General features: G+C 39.2%; 1 long non-coding RNA gene across 7 annotated transcripts in view; it reads left to right on the forward strand.

Annotated features, from left to right (window-relative positions):
* Positions 1–7,024: 7,024 nt before the first annotated feature.
* The window catches only part of LOC123799166 (uncharacterized), a 35,760-nt gene continuing 24,135 nt past the window's right edge, over positions 7,025–18,649 (forward strand). For all 7 annotated transcript variants that reach the window (XR_015726630.1, XR_015726629.1, XR_015726631.1 and 4 more), the window contains exon 1: positions 7,025–7,451. This is a non-coding gene — a long non-coding RNA (uncharacterized LOC123799166). The remainder of the gene's footprint in view (positions 7,452–18,649) is intronic.

An 18,649-nucleotide genomic window follows, 5' to 3' on the forward strand; every position in this document is an offset into this window, starting at 1 on the left:
AAGAGAGAGAGAGAGAGCAGGAGCGGGGCAGAGGGAGAGGGAGAAGCAGACCCCTTGCTGAGTAGAAAGCCCGATACGGGGCTCCATTCCAGGACCCTGGGATCATGGTCTGAGTCAAGGCAGACGCTTAACAGACTGAGCCACCCAGGCGTCCCAATTCTTCCATTTTTAAACTGAGTTTCAATTGCAGTATTAATGCCAGGACTAGAAAGGGCCATCAAATGAGTTTATTGGGACCTTTCTCCAGGCTGGAGTAAACACACAGGAAACCTGAAACACCTGTTGAACCACTCTTGTGGGTTGAAGAGAACCCCTAAAAATCTGACACTGTCAGATATTCTTTATGGTCAGGGAGCTAATGGCCTAAAGTTCGATTTGAGCTGAACATTCTAACAAGGCAGGTTCAGATCATTCTTCACTTCTTTTGGGGGGTGAGATGATGCAAATAAATTATATTAATTAATTTCAGTAACTTCCTCATCTCTAAATGAAAATAACTTGTGTGAGAATTTCTATGGGTGTGTAGCTACTTTAAAAAACTCAGCTTCCTTGGTTAATGTGGCTTTGCAAAAGGGGCACACACAGAGACAGGGAACCGCAGGGTGCTGGCTGGCCCTTGCTTTATTTGGCCGGATGTATTGATCCAGCAACTTTATATGAGACAGGGCTCCTCTTTTTAAGTTACTTGAAAAGCAATGCATCTCATTAGCTTGTGGCAAAGATGCACTCTGTTGTTCCATCACAGCAATTTTATTTATTTTTTTATTTTTTAAAGATTTGATTTATTTATTTGATGGAGAGCACAAGCAGGGGGAGCGACAGGCAGAGGGAGAGGGACAAGCAGGCTCCCCGCTGAGCAAGGAGCCTGAAGTGGGGCTGGATCCCAGGACTCTGGGATCATGACCTGAGCCAAAGGCAGAGGCTCAACTGACTGAGCCACCCAGGTGCCCTCAATTTTATTATTTTTTTTTACTAGATTAATGTTACTTCTGCACAGCACACTTTTGCCATCCTTTGGCATGTAACCCAGTTTCCTTTTTTCTAACAAATACTTTTTAAGATAAATTCATTGCTTTTAAAATGAACTGAAATATTAAAATGTTTCAGCTAGGAACAAACTTACCCCTCATTCCACTGCGCTTCTTGCAGAGATAATCTTGGACTGCTCAGCTTTAAAAGACATAAAGCATGTAGTGAAAAAGCCCCGATAAACAAATAAAGGGTGAAAACTCTCATTATTAAAAGATTTTTTTTGGTTCAGTGATGGATTCTGTTAGTTACACATTTAATTTAGAGGCATGAAATGTTAGAAGTCAGTTGACCAACAACTCTCTGAAATCACATTGTTGAGAAGATGATTTTTTTGAGTTATATATTTTTTTAATTCAATTAATTAACATAGTGTATTATTAGTTTCAGAGATAGAGGTCAGTGATTCATCAGTCTTATATAACACCCTGTGCTCTTTACACCATGTTCCCTTCCTAATGTCCATCACCCAGTTACCTCCTCCTCCAGCTCCCCTCCCCTCCAGCAACCCTCAGTTTGTTTCCTGTGATTAAGGATCTCTTATGGTTTCTCTCTCTGATTTTGGAGAAGATGATTTAAATTGCAAACATTGGGGCGCCTGGGTGGTGCGGCTGGTTCGGCATCTGACTCTTGGTTTCGGCACAGGCCCTGATCTCAGGGTCATGAGATCGAGCCCCACATCAGGCTATGCACTCAGCTCAGAGTCTACTTGGGATTCTCTCTCCCTTTCCCTCCTCCCCTCCCACTTGTGCCCTCTCTCTCAAATACATAAATTAAAAAAAAATTTTTTTAAATAAAATGCAAACATTGGATATATACCAAAGCTTTTGGTAATGTAGTTCTTTGGTAAACTGAAAGTGGAATCTCCAAAGGTAGTCTGGAAAGCCAGTGTTAAAAGATTCATCAAATCATATGTTCAGGTTATGATGAAAACATAATTTAGGAAAAGAAGCTGAAAAAACTAGGTTTAGAGATCAGACCACAGACCAGTATTTAACATCGGTACAATAATCTGCAAAGAATATATGGATATTTTTACTGGATATTTATTTTTACTTGTAACAGTTTCAAAACAACTACACAATGACATAGAAGTGTAGCAGCTCTTCTCTGATTGGTACATGTCCTGGGGCACATTTTTGCAATAACAGAAATGTTAGTTTTGTTGTTCACAGACAAACTTCAGTTTGGCTAAGTGTTAGGCACAATATGATTCCTACCAGAATTACAGCAAGATACCACACACTTCACTTCCTGTCCCGAGCATTTGAGTGTTACTAGGCAACCGTTAAAAAGGCACTGCATACCTTTGGTGTGGCACTGCCAGATTTAAAAACAAAAACAAAATACCAGGTGATCTGGGTTGAGAAGCTAGAAATCCCTCCGGAATAAAAGATACTGAATGACTGTGCATGTAGAAATGTAAGTTATTAGCATTCATCCATACGGAGCCCGTTACATAGCATACACAACTAATTTCTTTAAAATATGTGGTTGCCAGAGCCAGATTCAATTCATTATGTCTCAACCTTCCTATGAAAACCCTACTTGTTTCAACTATAAGCAGTGAATCTATTTTTTTAAAGAAGGGGCAGGTTTACAAAACAGCAATAACAGTAGATGATACACATTCCCCTCTCCCCAGCTGTAATCCAAATCCCTGGCAAAAAGGAGACAAACTGTGGCTCCCAAACCAAGTCACCTATAAGGAAAATGAATTAATTTTCATAAGTATTGCAATTAGCAATAAAATTTTTTAAGAAAATCAAAGCTCCTGGAATTAGTTTTTCTCTTTCTTTCTTTCTCTTTCTTTCTTTTTTCTTTTTTTTTTAAGATTTTATTTATTTATTTGAGAGAGGAAGGGGGAGGGCATGAGCAGTGGGGAGGAACAGAAGGAGAGGGAGAAGCAGACTCCCTGCTGAGTAGGGAGCCTGAGACATGACACCTCGATCCCAGGCACCTGGGATCATGACCTGAGCTGAAGGCAGATGCTTAACCCACTGAGCCACCCAGGAGCCCCTGGAATTAGTTTTTCTATCTAGATTTTATTCCTAGCATGAAATTCACATTGCCACCTTTGGAAGCTGGGTGAGGCGAGATAGTGTTTTCCAAATATGGTAGCACTAACCTAGCCCTTCCCATATGCTCTTCTAAAAGTGTGATGTTGGCACTGCTGTATCAAAAGGTGGCCTATTTCCTTGAATATGGGTAGGCCAGTGGCAGGGCAGAAAGGACGCGATCTGACTTCCAAATCCAAGTCATGCAGAGGGATACAGCTCCTGCTGGGATCCCTTCCTTGGGACTGTGTCTTAGGGCCCCTGAACTGATATGTAAAAGCACCAGCTAGCTAGAAGCCACTGAGCTGGGGGGACCATGTGGGAAGCTCCATGGAGTTAGTAATCTCAGTGAAGCCCAGCTGTTCTAGCCTCCAGCTGTTCAAGTTTTCTTCCCACCACCAATCTCTAGATGGGAGAGAACTGGCCTTCCAGCCATCCCTACCTGATGCTGATTTGGGCAGAAACTGGCTGTCCTCAGGGAGCTATGCCCAAATTGCCAAGTAGTGAGCAAAAGGAGAAGTAGTATCTTAAGCCACTAAGATTTCTGGTGGTCTGTAATGCATCATGAGATAACCGGAACATTAAAATTGAAGAAAATTTTGTGATAGTTAAGTATAAGTTAATACAACTGGAGCAGGATTGGTTGATTAGCAAATTAGTAAACTAATTTATAGCCTTGGTGTCTGAGTTAATTTAAGATGGAAAACCACCTTGTCTTGATGAGATACATGGACATGCTGGTCGATCAGTTTCCTTACTAAGACTTCTGAGACCTAACTATGGTCTAATGTCCTGATTTCTTAATTATGATAATCAAGTGAACAGAATAAGGATGTAGGGGCCTTTCCGTTGTCTATTTCTCATGATTCTCTGGGTCAGGAACTAGGGTAGAGTTCAGTTGAGTAGGTCTTCTGCTCCATGTGACATACTTGTGGCTGGGCTGGAAGGTCTGAGGAGGCTTCCCTCGTGTGGGCTGCCCTTCCACATGTCCTCTCCATCCATGTACTACGGCTCATCACTCAGTAGTCAAGCCCAGCTTCTTTAAAGCGTGGAGCCTGGCTTCCTAGAGTAGGAAGCAGAAGCTGCCGGGCCTTTTAGGGCCTGAACTGGGAAGTCTCAGAATGTTAGTTCCCCTGCATCCTATTGGTTAAATGAAGTCGCAAACCAAGTCAAGGGGTGGAAAGAGATTCTGCTTGCTGACGGATGTCATGTCATGCACATCCACGGGTGAGGTGGGAGGAAATTGATGGCTATTTTGGGGACAAATGGGAAGAGTAATTGTCTCTAAAGAGAATGGTTCTAATTCTAGCTCTGCTAGTCTAACTAGCTATGTGATGTTGGCCAAGTCACCTATTAATACACTTAACCAGTTTGCACACATGCCAGGTGAGAAGAATGAGCCACGAACTCCAGAAGTCCTCTCTGGTTCCAAAAGTTTGCTTCTCATCAGGGCAGAGCCTACGTTAAGCCTGGAAGGTGGGGGTGGGAGGGGAACACAGCTAATGAATTCTCCAATTGTTCTCTCCCGGGCTATTGTTAGCCTGTGTTTAACCTCAGCTGTGGACTGGGTAACTAGTGACATCTCCCTAATCAATCATCATATGAACTACGCTTTTGAGAGATCACACGTTCCTGTTACAACCTACCCTCCCCTTCCTCCGCCTCCTCTTTGTCAACCTCATGGGACGTGAAATCAGTTTCACAGCTGTTATTATCTTATAGGGAGCAGGAGGTACTAGGGCTTCAAAGGGAGTTGGGGTAGGGATCCCGGAGCTAGGAATTGAAGAAATAATCCAGCGAACTCTGAACTTTGTGTTGAACAGTGTGAACCTGTTGCAAGACGAGACCCCCTGAAGCAAACTGAAACAGATTTTTTTTTGTGTGTTTTTAGAAGTCTTCAACCAGGGGGCTTTATAATTTTGAAATACGCACTTTCTTCAGCAAGTATTCTAAAAACCTTCATTTTTGGAGGAATACAGGTTGTCACAAGGGCACCCCCTGACCTAGATCTGTGATCGTTGCTTGGTGAGGGGCAGTGCATGTAAGATCCATGGTAGGTGTACAAGGAGCTCCTTAAGGCGCTTAGCATTCAGTAAGTTACCTGGTGCCTTCCAATCTGTGGGCCCAAGTTAGACATAGCGTTTGAGCCTTTACAGGCTGTATCGCCCCAGGGACTTCCGCAACAGCATCCAGATTCAGGCAGAGACCTGTGTACTTCACCCAGTTACTCCTTCACCGTAGTCTTTGATTTTCAACTTGGCAGGTAGGATGGAGACACTGGAGCAATGTGCACTGAGATCTACTGGATCCCCGATGATCTTTCCGGTACGAAACTATCAAACCCTCCCTATGTCCTCCCAACGTTATTGCCAGAACTCGCAGGACTCCTCAAATGAGGAAATGGTAATGTTTTTTGGTCATCATAAACAGTGTACAAATCTTCATGTCCGGGAATATCATTACCATGAGAGCATAGAACAATCCGCTAGATCTGCCACCCAGTGTTTTGTTTTGTTTTGTTTTTTTGTCTTTATTCTTTCTCTAAGCTCTAGTTATCTCCCCTCACCAAGATTTTCTTATCCTCCTTTCCTTAACACACGACACTGCCTCCCCACACACCCTATTTCCAGCACTTCCATTCCGCCAAAATTTCAACTCAGGCTGTACAAATCCAATGCAGGAAAGATATCCTTCCAAACATTATGAAGAAAGATGCGATTAAAAGCATTTGGTGAACAGTCAATGACTTCTAAAATCTTAGGAGGAGAGGGTGCCAAAGAGGAACCAGAACATTAAGATCTCAAATTAGTAAAGGTTTTTACAATTTGTTCAGTTTTCATTGTTCCTTAATTCTTCTCCCGTTCTTACAACTGTCTGACAAAAATCTTCAGTGAAACTACCCACCCTACGAGACGAGAGAAAGAGAAACAGGAGTAGCAGCAATTTTGTATTGACAAGAAAATGAAGTTTGGAGGTAGAGTAGCAGATCTGGAGCTATTTCCCATGGTGTTTGCACCCAGGTAACAACCTAAAAAATCTGTCCATGGGAACGCAAAATCAAGCACAGTTATATGCTGCCAAATATGACAAATGGGGGACATATGTTTGGCTAAGTCCTGTATCAGCAATTTCCCATGTTACCATAGGCCATCATGACAGCTTCTAAGCAGTGTTAAAAAACAACAAAAATACTTCGTGTTCCTAAGAGGCATGTCGCTTAATTGAGGGACCCATGGCATAAGAATATACGCAACTGACATAGGTATGTATGTCGGGTTTCGAACACAACAACGTGGTCTAGATACAGTCCTATCTTTTCTTCGTAAAACCGTCCACGCGAGAAAGCTGCACGAGAATACCTGTAATTGGATTAAGGTAACAGACCTGGGCCCGGGCAGTGCTCAAGAGATGATCATTACTGCTCCATGTGCCGCTACTACACAGTAATTGCTGATGTTCCTGACGTGACGGAGTTTGTGGGGGGGCTCGAGTGATATAACCATAAAATGGGAAAGCCTGGAGCAGTTCTTTCTGACTTCCCCCGAAAGGGCAGTGGGTGCAGCCCGCGATACCCATTTCCTTCCTTTTCCTGGGAAACAGTCCTTTCCCCATCCAGGCCTTCCCTGACACCCCCGTCTCTCCCTTCTCCCAGTAGAGCTTGAGGCCTCAGCTGCCTCAACCGCGTTTCGACGACACTCCCCCCACCCTCCCGACCTTGCACACGCGCTTACACAGCACGCGGCAAAGCAGGCACAACCTGCGCAGCGGGAAAGTGCACGAGACATCCCGGGCCCCCCCCTTCTCCCTCGAGGGGGCGGGGCACTGAGGGGGCGTGGCAAACGCGAGGCCCTGTTTTGCCATTGGTGGCGGCGGGGCCACGTGGGGGCCCACGGGCCCTCGGCCGGGGGCGCGCAGGCGCTCAGCAGGGTTGGGGCTAGGGCGGAGGTGGTAAAGGGGTGAAGGCGGAGGAGGGAGTGCCTGGGAACAGGCGACACATGCCTGGCGCGGTGCCTTGCAGCTGGCGGCGGGTGGGGCCGCCGGGCGGGCTGCCGCTTTCTCCTGTCGACGGAGGCTGCTGACGGGAAAAGGAGCCGGGAGGGGAGCGCCCCGGCCCAGGCCCTTTCCCCTGAAAGTCTGCGGGAGCCTAGGGCCGGGTAAGCCAGGTAGAGGCTCTGGGCCGTGTTACAAACGGACGTTGCGAATCGCAAAGATCAGTCTTCTAGGCCTCTTCGTGCCTATTACGGGCTCTGTGACCAATGGCAAGTCACTTACCCGGGCCTCAGTTTCCCCACTCTTCTAGAAGGCTTGCGACCTGAGAGTGGCCAAGAAGAAAAGAAAGTTCACGTCACAAGCACTACCTGCCTAGTGAGTATTTAGAGAACCTAAGTCATGCCCTTGCCCTCAGGAATACGGGTGCCTACTTCAGGCACTGAGCAAGGTGAAAGTTCCATGGTGGTTTATGCCAGGGCTCTGGAGTGGGCCCTCCTGGTGGACTGGCCGCGCTGCCTGTGTGAGCTTGGGACTCAGTTTTCTTATCAGGGATAGAATGTGCTTCAAAGGTAATGAAAAGATAGCGTAGAGTGGTAAGCGTCGTCCTTGGCACATAGTGTTCTCCTAACACCAGTGACAGGCTTCAGGCAGTGCAAAGGGCTTCTCTGTACAGCTGCTTAGTTCAAAGCACCTGGAATGTCTGGGGGAATGCAACCACAGTGTAGGAGCTGGGGGTGCACGCCTGCAGAAGAGATGTTGATTTTTATTCTCTAGGCTAACCAGAGGGAGGGAATGCGATTATTGATTAAACACAGTCCTATTTGTCCCTGCCTTAGAAAAAGGCTTCTGCGTCTTACTGTCTGAATCTCTAGCTGGTCGTGTTTTAGAACAGGTAAAGGAGAGATTTAATTGATTTTTCTGAATTCACTCTTACATTTAGACCTGTTCTGATGACCAAGAAGGAAAATGATTGATTTGTATTTGGGGCAGTTAATAGTGTATTGTAACAATTTGGGGTGAAACTGCCAGTACTTAACAGGAAAGCTGGCAAAAACGTATTCTTCAACTGTTACTGTGGCTCCATGTTGAAAGCTAGAAAAATATTCGTGGGCTGTGTTGTATTACCTCTTTCTTTTGGTCTCCATAATACCCCTGCCTCCATTGTTCCTGGGTGGTCCTTAACAACTGTAATTTATTACTTTTTTATAGATGTGCATTTTGACCTTAATCTCACCTTTTCTTACCAGTAACCACTTTAAGATCCTGTTGCTACAAGAGTTCAGGGAAAATCCATTTGCAATATTATTTAGAGAAGGATGACCACACCCTGGCTTTAGCAGAGTGTTGAGTAAATCAAGCTACTGTTCTTTCTGGAAAAAACCTGCAGCTGAAACTGGGATCAGGGATAAAGAAACCCAGCTGGATTTTGCCCGAGTGCCAGTGATAGTTTCTGTTTATGGTCTGTTTATCATACAACATGCTTTGCCAGAGTATGACTAGTTTTTTGTAAGCCTACCATGACTACACATAGTATGTGATGCCTTGTGTCTAAAATATGTATAAACAGCTGATTGATCTTGACCTTTTAAGTGAATGGGAGATATTTGCTAAAGTTGGTAGCTTATCCTCACATAAGTCTTTGATGGAAAAAGTACCCATTTGATTGATGCTATCTAATTGAAAGCATATGAGAGATTCCAGGAACTTTTTCATTTATTTTCAGTTTTTCATTTTAGTATCATAAACACTTGTAGAGTTTACATGCAGATGTTTCAGTTTCCTGAAAATGACTTTAAAGAGTCAGTTGTCTTTGGTCTCACTCACTGTTTCAGTTCAGCATACATTATTTAACGCTGTGTAGTAGCTGAGTAACTGCAACAGTCATAATAAACATTTGTTAAGCATGTACTATATATTGACAGTTTATATATATCATTTATATCCATTATTTCACTTCACCATTTTGGACACTGGGGAATAAAACAGTGTTTGTTATATGTTCCTCCACCTCAGGAAATTTATGACCTGTTTTTTCTCTCTCTTTTTTTTCTTTTTTAAGAGAAAAGAATCTTCCTGAAAAGTTATGCCTTTCAGTTGTGATAGAAATCCTGGATATTTATATTGTTTCTTTGAGAGTACTCATTTTCTTTAACATTTTTATTTTTTCTTTGTTTCAAATGAACTCAATCTTGCAATGTTAGTGTGGGTCTTAAAACTGATTATTTTCTTTAATAAAGGGATCAAGAATTTTAATTGAACACATAAATATTTAAGAATTTGCTCATAAAATTGATATTGGATGATGAGGGTTTTATTTATTTTTTTTTTAAAGATTTTATTTATTAGAGTGCGCACACACACTCACACTCACAGACAGGAAGAGGCAGGTTCCCTGCTGAGCAGGGAGCCCATTGCAGGGCTCAACCCCAGGACCCCAAGATCATGATCTGAGCTGAAGGCAAATGCCTAACCAACTGAGCCAACCAGGCACCCCTGGATGATGAGAGTTTTAAAACAAGGGTTTTTGACTTCAGAAAAGGAAAGGTAAATTTGTGTTTATTCTGTTTCGTTAAAATAAAAGCAATAAATTTGAAAATGTAGGAAATTAGTAGATAGCACTGATGGGTAAAAGTAAGCCATTAGACATTGGGCACCATGGATTAGTTTATGAGACATACATGTATACTTGTATATAATGATATATATGTGTATGTGCCATTGTTTGATTTACAAAATGCTTTTACTTTATCTCCTTTCATCCAATTCTCCTATGTCACTTTGATATAGGTGTTGCTTAATTCATGTGAGAAATGAAAAAAAAAAGATGATGAAGGGAATTGCCTGACATTTTTTAAATCCAAGTTAATATAAAGACATAGATACATTAAAAGTAAAAGGATATAGAAAACACATACTATCCAAAACACTAATGAAAAGAAAGATGAGGTGGCTATACTAATACCAGACAAAGTAGATGTCCGAACAAGAACTATTACTAGGAAAGATGAAGAGTATTGCATAATGAGTAAGGGGTCAATTCACCAAGAATACATAATAGTCATAAATGTGAAAACACTGAACACAAAAACTGAAAGGACCAAAAGGTGAAACAGACAAATATACAATTTCATTTGGAGATGTCAGTAGTCCTCCTTCAGTAATCCATAGAACTAGTAGATAGGATATGAATAGGGATGTCGAAAACCTAAACAGCCCTACCAACCAACAGGATTAAATTGACTTCGAAAGGATACTCCATGCAACAACAGCAGAATACACATTCTTGTCGAGTATATATGAAAAATTCATAAAGTTAGACATTCTGGACCATAAAATGAACCTCAACAAATTTAAAGAAATATAATTTCCCTGGTCACAAGTGAATTAAATGAGAAATTAATAACAGTATCTGGACAATTTCCAAATATTTGGAAATTAACAAACCTCTAAGTAACCCATGAGTCAAAGACAAAGGCATAAGGGAAATTAAAAATTATTTTGAATGGAATGGCAGAATGTATGGTACTAAGCTAAAGCAGTGCTTAGAGGGAAATGCATAGCATTAAAAAGACTTAGATTAAAAGAAACAAAAAATACCTGAAATCAATTATCTCGGTCTCCACCTTAAGAAACTAAAAAGCAGAGAGGCAAGTTAAGCCCCCCAAAAGCAGAAATTAGTAGGAAATAATGCAGGGCAGAAATAAAGTTTGAAACAAAAATAAAGACAGTAAAACCAGAAGCTGGTATTGGAAAGATAAAATTGACAAACCTCTGGCTAGACTTGTCAGCAGAAAACAGAAGATACAAATGTTAATATCAAGAATGAAAAAGAGAACATCACTATATGTTCTCAGAAATTAAAATGTTAATAGGGAATATTATGCACAATTTATGTCAATAAATTTGATAACTTAGATGAAATGGACACATTTCTTAAAAGACTATCAAAGTTTACTTAAGAAGTAATAGACAATCTGAAAAATTTCCTGCAGGTTAACTCTGATAGCTTCACTGGCTAGTTCTACAAGTATTTAAGGAAAAAATAATACCAATTTTATACAAACTCTTCCAGAAATAGAAAAGGAGGGAACACTCTCCCACTAATTTTATGAGGCCAGTATTAATACCTCATACCCATTAGGATAGCTACTATAAAAAATAAAAAAAAATAAAAATGATAAGTGATGGTGAGGATGTGGAGAAATTGAAACTCTTGTGCACTGTTGATGGGAATATAAAATGATAGCTGCTATGGAAAATGGTGTGGTGGTTACCCAAAAAGTTAAAAATAGAATTACCATATGACCCAGCAATTCCGTTTCTGGGTTTATACCCAAAAGGATTGAAACTAGGATCTTAAAGAGATATCATACACATATGTTCAAGGCAGTGTTATTCACAATAGCTAAGATGTGGAAGTACTCCAGAATGTCTATCAACAAATAAATGGATAAGCAAGATGTGGTATATACATACAGTGGAATATTATTCCATTTAATTATTATTAAAAAGGAAGGAAATTCTCACATATAATACAACATGGATAAATCCTTAGACATCATGCTAAATGAAGTAAGACAGTCACAAAAAGACAAATACTAGATGGTCCTGTTTACATGAGATAGCGGAGTCAAAAATCATGAAGACAAAGTAGAATGATGGTTTGGTGGGCTGGGGGAAGGGAGAATGGGGATTTATTGTTTAATGAGTACAAAGTTTTTGTTTTGTGAGATGAAAAGAGCTGTGGAGATGTAGTGATGGTTGCATACGTTTTGAATTTCTATAATGCCAGTGAACTATACACCTAAAAATGTCATGATGGCAAATTTTATGTTATATATATTTTATCACAAAAACAATTGAGAAAAGATCCATTGTATAAAAAGAATAGTAAATATGTTATGACTAAGTGGGGTTTATCACAAGATGCAAGGTTGGTTGGCTGTTTGTAAATCAGTCAATGCAATTTATTGTATCAACAGACTGAAAAAGGAAAAACCATAGGATCATCTCAATAGATGCAGAGAAAGCATTTTATTTTATTTTATTTTATTTTTTTTTTAAAGATTTTATTTATTTATTCAACAGAGATAGAGACAGCCAGCGAGAGAGGGAACACAGGCAGGGGAAGTGGGAGAGGAAGAAGCAGGCTCATAGCAGAGGAGCCTGATGTGGGGCTCGATCCCATAACGCCAGGATCACGCCCTGAGCTGAAGGCAGACGCTTAACCGCTGTGCCACCCAGGCGCCCCAGAAAAAGCATTTTACTAACATCTATAGTTCATTCCTGATAAAAATCTCAGAAAAGTAGGAATAAAAGTGAACTTCCTCTACCTGATAAAGGACGTGTATGACACACCTCCAGCCAACATCATACTTAACATGAAAGACTGATTTTTATTCCCCCTAAGATAAAACAAATCAAGGACTTTGGGTTTCAGCACTCCTATTCAACATTTTTTCTGGAGATCCTAGCTAGTGCAATAAGGCAAGAAAAACAAATAAGCATATAGATTGGAAAAGGGGAAATAAAATGTCTTTTTTGGTAGACAGCATGATTGTCTATATAGAAAATTCCAAAGAATTTACAAAAAAACTATCTAGTAGGAAGTTTAGCAAGGTCACAAGATAGGAGGTCAATATATGAAAATTAATCCTACTTTTCTAACAGCAAACATTTTGAACTTGAAAATTTTTGAAGTGCTATTTACAATAGCATCCAAACAATTAAAATACTTAGTGATAAATATAACAAAATATGTGCAAGATTTGTATGCTGAAAACTACCAAACTGATGACAGAAATCAAAGGAGATCTAAATTAGTGGCGAGATGACTGTGTTTATGGATTGGAAGACCAAATATTGTCAAAATGTCATTTCTTACCAAATTGCTGTATAGGTTCAGTGAAATTATGATCACAGTGTTAACAGTTTCCTTTGTGGAAATTGGGTTATTTTTATTTTTGTTTTTATTTTATTTGTTTTAAGATTTATTTTTAGAATGTGTGTGCAAGTAAGGGGAGGGGCAGAAGGAGAGAGAGAGGGAATCCTCAAGCAGACTCTCTGCTGAGCTTAGAGTCCAATGAGGGGCTTGATCCTGGGACCTTGAGATCATGACCTGAACCAAAATCAAGAGTTGGCCACTTAACTCACTGAGCCACCCAGGCATCCCTGGGCTATTTTTAAAATTTATTTATTTTCAAATGAAATATAGGTGACGTAGAATGTTGTATTAGTTTCAGGTGTACAACATAGTGATTCAACATTTATACACATTAGGAAATGCTTACCATGATAAGTATGGTTATATCTCTCATTATACAAGATTATAATATTATTGACTATATTCCCTATGCTGTACTTCACATCTGTGTTATTTTATAACTGGCAGTTGTACATCTTAGTCCCCCTCACCTATTTTCCTCATCCTTCTGCCCCACTCCACTCTGGCAACCACAAGTTGGTACTCTGTATTTGTGACTCTGTTTCTGTTTTGTTCATTCATTTGTTTTTTAGATTCCACATATAAGTGAAATCATAGGGTATTTGTCTTTCCTGTTTCACTCATTTCACTTTGCATAATACCCTCTAGGTCCATCCATGTTTCTGCAAATGGCAAGATTTCATTCCTTTTTATGGCTGAATAATGTTCCACTTGCATGCATGCATACATAACAAGATTTTCTTTATCCATTCATCTATGGATGGATACTTGGGTTACTTCCATATCTTGGCTATTGCAGATAATGCTGCCGGAAACATAGGGATGCATATATTTTTTCAAATTAGTGTTTTCATTTTCTTTTGGTAAACCAGAAGTAGAATTACTGGGTCATATGGTATTTCTATTTTTTATTTTTTGAGGAACTTTCATACTCTTTTCCATGGTGGCTGCACCAGTGTACATTCCCACCAACAGTACATGAGGTTTCCCTTTTCTCCACATCCTCACCAACACTTATTTCTTTTTCTTTCTAAGTCATTCTGACAGATATGAGGTAATACCTCATTGTGGTTTTGGTTTGTATTTCCCTGATGATTATTGATGTTGAGCATCTTTTCATATGTCCGTTGGCCCTGTATGTCGTCTTTGGGAAAATGTCTATTCAGATCTTAACATCTTTTAATTGGTTTGGATTTATTTTTTGTTGAGTTGTAAGAGTTCTTTATATATTTTGGATATTAGCCCCTTACCAGATGTATCATTTTCGAATATCTTCTCCCATTCAGTAGGTTGCCTTTTCATTTTGTTGATGATTTCCTTCACTGTACACAGCTTTTTAGCTTGCTGTAGTCCCAGTAGTTTATTTTTGCTTTTGTTTCCCTGCCCTGAGGAGACAGATCCAAAAACATATTGCTAAGAGCAGTGTCCAGGAGTGTACTGCCTACGTTTTTTTTTAGGAGTTTTATGGTTTCAGGTCTCATATTTAGGTCTTTAATCCATTTTGAGTTATTTTTACATATAGTATAAGAAAGTGGTCCAGTTTCATTCTTTTCCATGTAGTAGTCTTTTCCAACACCATTTATTGAACTTTTTCCCCTTGTATATTCTTGCCTCCTTTGTTGTAGATTAGTTGATCACATAAGTATGGGTTTATTTCTGGGCTCTCTATTCTGTTCCATTGATCTGTGAGTCTGTTTTTGTGCCAGTACCATATTGTTTTGATTACTATGGCTTTGTAGTATAGTTTGAAATCTGGGAATGTGATACCTCCATCTTTGTTCTTTCTCAAGATTACTTTGGCTATTTGGGTCTTTGTGGTTCCATACAGATTTTAGGATTATTCTAATTATGTGAAAAATGTTACCGGTATTTTGATGGGGATTGCGTGGAATCTTTGCTAAATCTTTGTGAATTGCTTTGGGTAGTATTGACGTTTTATTTTATTATTTTAAGATGTAATTATTACTTTAGAGAGTGAGTGAGAGAGCACAAGCAGGAGGAGAGAGAGAGAGAGAGAGAGAGAGAATCTCCAGCAGACTTCCCACTGAGTGCAGAGCCCGATGAAGGGCTTGAACCCATGACCCCGAGATTACAACTTGAGCTGAAACCAAGAGTCATACGCTTAACTGACTGAACCACCCAGGCACCCCTGGGTACTATGGACATTTTAACAATATTCTTTCAATCATGAGTATGGTATATCTTTCATTGTGTCATATTCAGTTTCTTTTATCAGTTTATCAGTATCTTATACTTTTCAGAGTACAAATCTTTTACCTCCTTGGTTAAATTTATTCGTAAGTATTTTATTCTCTTTGATGTAATGGTAAATAGAATTGTTATCTTAATTTCTCTTTTTCTAGTATGTTATTAGTATATAGAAACACAACAGATTTCTGTATGTTAATTTTGTGTCCTGCAACTTTACTGAATTCATTGATTAGTTCTAACAGTTTTTGGTGGCGTCTTTAGGATTTTCTATATGTAGTATCATATCCTCTGCCAATAGTGACAATTTTACTTCTTTACCAATTCGGATACCTTTTATTCCTTTTACTTATCTGATGCTATGGCTACAACTTCCAGTATAATGTTGAGGACATCCTTGTTTTGTTCCTGATATTAGAAGAAAAGCTTTGAGCTTTTCACCATCGAGTATGTTAGCTGTGGGTTTATCATTTATGGACTTTATTATGTTGAGGTATGTTCTCTCTACACCCACATCATGAATGGATGTTGAATTTTGTCAGATGATTTTTCTGCATCTGTTGAGATCATATGATTTTTACCCTTTATTTTGTTAATGTGTTGTATCATGTTAATTGATTTGCAGGTATTGAACCATCCTTGCATCCCTGGAATAAATGTTACTTGATTGTGGTGAATGATACTTTTGGTGTATTGTTGAATTCATTTGCTAATACTTTGTTGAGGAGTTTTGCATCTGTGTTCATTAGGGATATTGGCTGTAATTTTCTTTTTTGTAGGGTCTTTGGTTTTGTCATCAGAGTAATGCTAGCCTTATAGAATGAATTTAGAAAGATTCCTTTCTCTTCAATTATTTGGAATAGTTTGAGAAGGATAGGTATTGACTCTTTAAAATGTTTGGTAGGATTTACCTGTGAAGCCATCTTTTCCTGGACTTCTGTTTGGGGGAGTTTTTTGATTGTTGATTTAATTTCATTACTTTTTTTTTTTTTTTAAGATCTTATTTACTTATTTGACTAAGCACACAAGCAGGGGGAGCCACAGGCAGAGAAAGAAGCAGGCTTCCCCACTGAGCAGAGAGCCTGACATGGGGCTTGATCCTGGGATCATGATCTGAGCAGAAGGCGGATGCTTAGCTGATTAAGCCACCCAGCTGCCCCTAATTTCATTACTTTTTACTAATTTTTTTTTTTCAGATTTTCTCTTTCTTCCTGATTCAGTCTTGGAGGATTGTATGTTTCTAAGAATTATCCATTTTTTTCTAGGTTGTCCAGTTTGTTGGCATATAATTTTCGTAGTAGCCTCTTATAATTGTTTATATTTATGTGGTTCAACAGGCTATTTCTAACATTTATATAGAGAAACAAAGAACTTACTACAGCCAAAACAATTTTGAAAGAGAAAAGCAAAGTTGGAAGACTCATACTAACTGATTTCAAGACTTACTATAAAGTTACAGTAATTAAGACTATGTGGTTTTTTTCAACCTATGGTAAAACATACACAGAACATGAGATCTACCCTCAATAAAATTTTAAGTGTAGAATACAGATTATTAACTGTAGGTATAGTGTACAGCAGCTCTCTAGAACTTTTCAATCTTGCATGACTGGAAGTTTATACTTGTTGAATAGCAGCTCTTGTTTTCACCTCTTCTCAGACTTTGGTAATACTGTTGTATTTTGTGCTTTGATGACTTTTGACTACTTTAAATACCTCATATAAATGGAATCATGTAGTAATTGTTCATGACTGGCTTATTTCATTCAGCATAATGTCTTTAAGTTCCATCTATTTTCTGGCATATGACAGGATTTCCTTCCTTTTTATGGCTGAATTATATTCCACTGTTTGTATATACCATGTTTTCTTTATCCATTTACCTGTCAACAGACATTCAGGTTGTTTCTATCTCTTGGCTATTGTGAACAAGGATATAGTAAATTGTGGAGTGCAGATATCTCTTTGAGAACATGATTTCAGTTCTTTTGAAGAGTGAGAGAGCACAGAGGGGGAGTGAGAGGGAGAAGCAGATTCCCTGCTGAGCAGAGAGCCTGACACAGGGCTGCATTCCAGGACCCTGAGATTATGACCTGAACTGAAGGCAGATGCTCAACCAACTGAGACCCAGGTGTCCCCAGTTCTTTTGGATTAATACCCAGAACTGGGATTGATGCATCATATGGTTGTTTTATTTTATATAATTTTTGAGTAACCTTCTTACTGTTCTTTATAGTGGCTGTACCATTTTATGTTTCCATCAACAGTGCACAAGGATTCCTGTTTCTCCACATTCTTATCTGTATTTGTTACTTTGTTTTCTTGATGATGGCCATCCTAACAGGTGTGAGGTGTTATTTCATTGTGTTTTTTGATTTGCATTTCCCTGATGTCTAATGATGTTGAGCATCTTTTCATATATTTACTGGCCATTTGTATGTCTTCTTTGTAAGTGTTGAAATTTCTTGCCCATTTTTAATCAAATTATTTGTGTTTTATTTGCTTTTGAGTTGTAAGAGTTCCTTACATATTTTGGATATTAATCCCTTATAACTTGCAAAATATTTTCTTCCTTTTGGTAGACTGCTTTTTCACTATTATTGATTGTTTTCTTTGCTGTACAGAAGCTTTTTAGTTTGATGTAGTCCCAGCTTGTCTGTTTTTGCATCTATTGCCTATTCTTTTGGTGTCATATTCAAGATATCATTGCTAAGACCAGTGTCATGAAGCTTTTCCCTATTTTTTTTTCTTAGAGTTTTTCAGTTTCAGGCCTTACATTTAAGTTTTTAATCCATTTGAGTTGACGTTTGTATATGGCGTAACAGAAGAGTTCAGTTTTGTCTTTTGCATGTGGGTGTCCAGTTTTCTTAGCACCATTTGATGAAGAGACTATCCTTTCTCCATTGTGTATTCTGGGTGCCTTGTTGAAGGTCAATTGACCATATACAAAGACAGGGTGATACTGGTGAAAGGATGGACACATAGGACAATGGAACAGAATACAGAGTTCAGAAAAAAGACATAAACATGGCCACAGGTGCCAAGATAACTCATTGGAGTAAAAGATAGTCTTTTCACTAAATGGTGGTAGAATAATTGGATGTCCGTATTTTTAAAAAATGAACCCTGATCCATACTTCAAACACATACAAAAATTAACTCAAAATGTATCATAGACCAAAATGTAAAATCAAAACTATAACACTTCTAGAACTTCCTGTCCATATGGTAGCTACATGTGGCTATTTAAATTTAAATAATTAAAACTAAATACAATTTTAAAATTCAGCTCTTAGTTCTAGCACATGTCAAGTCCTCAGTAGCTGTGTGTGGTTCGCTATAGCTGGTGTATTGGTTAGCTTGGGGTATAGCACATTTTCCTCACCACAGAAAGCTTTATTGTACACTGCTGCTCTGGAAG

Source organism: Ursus americanus, chromosome 14 (assembly GCF_024610735.1).
Source record: "Ursus americanus isolate L20-20 chromosome 14, mUrsAme1.1.p, whole genome shotgun sequence".
NCBI lineage: Eukaryota > Metazoa > Chordata > Mammalia > Carnivora > Ursidae > Ursus > Ursus americanus.